Here is a 4,800-nt window from a genome sequence, read left to right on the forward strand (position 1 = left end):
TCATAATTTTCTAATGTGGATTGATTCGATTATAAACAAGTACTATTTTTTAACTTTCTAACTGAGCCTGGTGGTTTTCATTGAAAGCAGAAATTACTTTTTAGAAGTTTACTATAATGTCTTGGGCATAATTCAAGTGGTTCAAAATGGCACAAGAATGAGGCATGAATGTATAATGAGTGAACTGTATGATAAACTATCAACTGTCTTTATTCGTGAAGTATAGCAACAAATATGCGTCTGTTAAATATTCAGTTGCGTAGGTCTCCTTCTTTTATTTGTCGTGTTATAAATTAAAATCACTAATTTAAAAACATGTACTACTATATATTCAATCATCTTTTTGTTTTCATAGATGTTCATATCTGTTCTTAAAACTAATGTAGACGTCAAAGTGTTTACAGTTAAGGATCTAATCATAGCTTCAAAAAAAATTGCCAGCTACAAAGACGACAATTACGTGCTATCATTACTGGAGCAAATAATTGCTGAAAGTAAGTTCACTGATTATATTGCGTTTCAATCCACACTTTTTCAATTTTGCTGACAATGCGGAAATAGTTTTTGCAAATATGAGTCGATGTTAATATTAGCATAGACAATGTAATGTAATTTTGGAGAAGTGTAATAACATGTGGCATGAAGACTGAGCTCTATATACAGGGGTGGAAAAATATTCTGTCGAAATGCAACCCATTCATTTTTCTAATGAATGAATTGACATGAACCATTTATATGAATTCAATTTTAAGTTTTGGGTCATCACTACACTACTCAGGGCCCAGTGAAAGACAACACATATGACGCCATGAATATTACCCCCCCCCCCTTCTCAAATTAACCACAATAGAAAACCTTGATCGCTACCGCTCACTGGAATTTAGATTTTGAGTGGATCATTGCTTTTAACTGTACACTATGATACACTTTAAACTAAGATAAACACAATTATTGCTAATTTACTAGTACAACCATGTGCACAATACGTGACATAAATTTGGAAAATACTATTTGTTGAGTGTGGTGGTATCACATCAGATTTTAGGCATTCTGATGGCTAAATATGAATAAAAATCATTTTCTAAATGTTGGTCGAAATACTCTTCAAATGACCGCGAGATCTCGTTAACAGCAGGTGCACCACGAGATTTGATCTTGGCTTTCAAATAGCGTCCACTGTTTCAAAATCTTCCGCCCAGTGTTCCAATTACCATGGTAGACCAGGGGAACTGTGGATGAGATGGCAGGAGACGATGAAACAATATTTTCGTGGCTCTCTCTTCTCGTTCTCAACGAGGTTTCGGCACAGGGAGCCCAGGAACTATAATCAACTGTAATACGCAGTCTCTATGAGCGTGGGGGGGGGGGTTGTCGGCTGGTATCTAGTGTAAGAAATAGACAAGGGATGAAGGCTCCAGCCAGCTCACATTTTTTAAACTCGAAAAAACAGACGAAAAAAATAAAAAATAAAATCTAAAAAAAATACCAGGTTGAAGAATATTAGTTGCTCCTTCGAATTTCGCCAAAGCCTTACCTATATTTTACCGATATCTGCAGAATAAATCAAGAAAACTACACAAATTGACTCCATTTAGGAATTCCTAACGGTTAGTCCGAACGCATGACACCGTTGGAGGCGTGGCCTGTTCAGCATTTGTCAACAACCAATCACAAGACTGGTTACGAACTAGTTGAGCAAGGTTAACCGAGTCTGTTTTTTCGAGTTTAAAAAATGTGAGCTGGCTGGAGCCTTCATCCCTTGTCTATTTCTTACACTAGATACCAGCCGATACCCCCCCCCCCGTTCATAGAGACTGCGTATTACAGTTGATTATAGTTCCTGGGCTCCCTGTGGTTTCGGTTGCTATTTGTGTCTAAATAGTGTCTAAGGTCTATTACATTTGTAAACACGAGGTGATGTAAAATTGAAAAGAGCAAATTAAATCTTATGACATGACTTTAGAATAGGAACATCCAGGGATTTTTGCGGGCCAAGTGAGCCATGTACGGACCGTCGTCAATAGCAACAGAGAGGTCCAATGATCAAAGAAAATCCCGGAGATACCTTTCATGTTGGCGAGGAAAGCTGGCTCATATTCGTCTTAGTATGCTGATGAAAAATTTGCCCAGAAGCTCATTCAACTAGACCGGTGGTACGTCTTCGGGACGCCGCAATTCTGAGTTAGCCACTCCGCTGGTACATCAAGTTCGGTGGTTTTAACGGTATTTCGCTTCTGGTGAGCTTTTATAAAACCGTCCATTTCGTCTGGTACTTCATTTTCTGGTGCTGGTCCAAGAATTTCATCAAGTTGGCCTTCTCCTATTGACCGTAACCACTGCATAATATCCATTTCGTCTGCTGCAGCCATTATCGTCTGCAGGTTGTCAAGGAAGCCGGTTAACAGGATGCGTAAACATATCCATCCGCAGTGCCAAACTTATCGATTAACTGCGATTGCATGCAAAACTTTGTTACTGATTATGAAAAATGTACCTTTTTACCAATGAGTATTACCTTTAAATTAAGATATAAACCCTGTATTCTTTATGTTATTGAAGACATGTAATAAAAATATTACAGCCCGAATATGGGCGTTAGTGCCCTTGCGCAAGGAGATCGTCGGGCAAATGATCACCTGCGCTCGGGCAAAAACGCCCATTTATGTTTGTCCCAAATACAAGAAATACAAGTCTCATGGCTCTCTCTTCTCGTTCTCAACGTGGTCTCGGTTGTCATTTATGTCTAAGGTCTATTACATTTGTAAACACAAGGTGATGTAAAATTGAATCAAAATTGTAAAGAGCAAATTAAATCAAATTATGCTTGTTGTGACATATCCAACAGATTTTTATTAAATTAACTTGTTTAAAATGTTCGCAGCTAGTAAAAGCGTGTGCGTTAACTAGCTTACTAACACACTAAAATATTTACGGCTAGATCTCACTGTTAAATATTATATCCAGATTTAATACTATATTCTATTTATGTTGGTTTTAGATGCAGTCCTGTTTATTAGTAGTGGCACATCTAATTGGTCTTTTTACGTAGAATCACGAAGAAATTGTCAACATAAACTAACCATGGATTTTCAGGAGTTGAATGGCATACCCAAACATTTGTTTCGAGTGAAAGCTCAGATAATTTAGTAATCAGCGAGTATGTGATTTTGTCGTAGTGTTGAAACCTGATCTGGCGGCCATTTTGAATTGCAAAATCGTCAATACAATGCATGATTCATAATTCATAGTTTGTGTATAAAATGTTAACTTTCAAATGGTCATACAGAACAACTTTTATTTTAATGAATTAATATGAAGGTGCGTTCATTTTTGTATTCTTGTATTTTTTAGTGATATTATTTTTTTAGAGATTATTAACATATATTTCAAGAATTTGATAAATAGATTGTTTAATTATTGTATTTAGTAGTGGCAAATTTGCAAGGCTTTAACCGTGAGACACATCCCTGGTAATCACGTGTTCGAAGATTGGCTGGTCGCATATTTACTCTGCCACGCCTTAGAGACTTGACTTTTAAGATAGAGAGTTTGTAACCTTTTGTAAGAGAGATAGAGATGGAGAGAGAGAGAGAGAAGGAGAGAAATTGATGAATAAAGCTGGACTATCTGTAATGAACTAATTTGTATTCCATCGTGTCGAATCTGGTATTTCTACGTGTAAGTGTTGTCAACCAAGCGAGACAAAGTTCCCCGATCCATTAACTAATTAACATACGAATAGCTGTATGTATAGCACTGCTGGTCTGGGACTGCTCCGTGGCAAATAACTATTATAATGCAATTAAAAATATAATTGGTTTCAATAATTCACAATGATAATGCTAGGTAATGTGGTATGTTTTCGTATTTCAGTTATTTCATATCGTATGGTATGACGTGTTTAGATATTAGTATGTCAATATAGAGAGCAATAGCCGATTCATTCGTGGTTATGCGAGCATGAAACCCACAAGCAATTGAAAATAATTGTTAAAATTGTGGTCTTCTGTCCGAGTTCACAATTGAGTGAACTCGGAGTGAACTGAGGGGAATTCAGAAGCAGACTACAAGTTGGTTCACTCATTGACCTTAAAAATATATGTATGCTTAGGAATATGGATAATGTGAAGAAAAACGCATTCAGGTAAACGTATTCACAGAATTCTCACAATCCTTCCCCATAGTGGTTAATAGATACGTACACACTCAAATGAATATGCATTGCAAATAGTAACCTGCTCAAATGCTCAGTTGTTTACTACGTGCACGATTAACAGTAACCCTTTGAGCAACGTGATTTATATATGTCATTTTCGGGCTGTTAACCTCGTGCGGGGTGAAACAAAACACCATTGCTTTATCAGATGAAATCGCATTCATTTTTTTTTTGTAATTATCACCCATGCTTTCAAGTGAATAGGGACGCTTGTCAACGTTTAGGACGTATTCGGCAGAATATTATACACTGGTGCGGTGGTGAGTACGTTCATGTTACAAAATAGCGACATACGTACGTCTACTGTGCGTGTTACTCTGTACAATTGGACCAGGTGTACATAGTCCAGAGCGTTAGGCGTACATACATATACTGTTTCCCTCCATTTGAGTAATTATACTGCTATATTCATCTATTACATTCACCGAGTGTAACGTTATTTGTTTTCACGACATTCGATCACGTGCTACAACTGTGCTGTTTTAAGAACATTTAATGCCATCAATTAATGAATGTTTAATTCACATCTATTCACGATAGGACCATGACAATGAAGAGAACAGTTAAATTTGTGATAGCAGGTA

General features: G+C 36.9%; 1 long non-coding RNA gene across 1 annotated transcript; it reads left to right on the forward strand.

The window, feature by feature from the left end:
* The first annotated feature begins 354 nt into the window (after nt 1-354).
* On the forward strand, nt 355-3,637 carry LOC146746647 (uncharacterized). Its single transcript, XR_014929168.1, has 2 exons — nt 355-494; nt 2,999-3,637. It is a non-coding gene; the product is annotated as an uncharacterized LOC146746647 (long non-coding RNA).
* The last annotated feature ends 1,163 nt before the right edge of the window (nt 3,638-4,800 follow it).

The sequence above is a fragment of the Saccoglossus kowalevskii genome, chromosome 4 (assembly GCF_978046115.1).
Source record: "Saccoglossus kowalevskii chromosome 4, keSacKowa6.1, whole genome shotgun sequence".
Classification (NCBI taxonomy): Eukaryota; Metazoa; Hemichordata; class Enteropneusta; family Harrimaniidae; genus Saccoglossus; species Saccoglossus kowalevskii.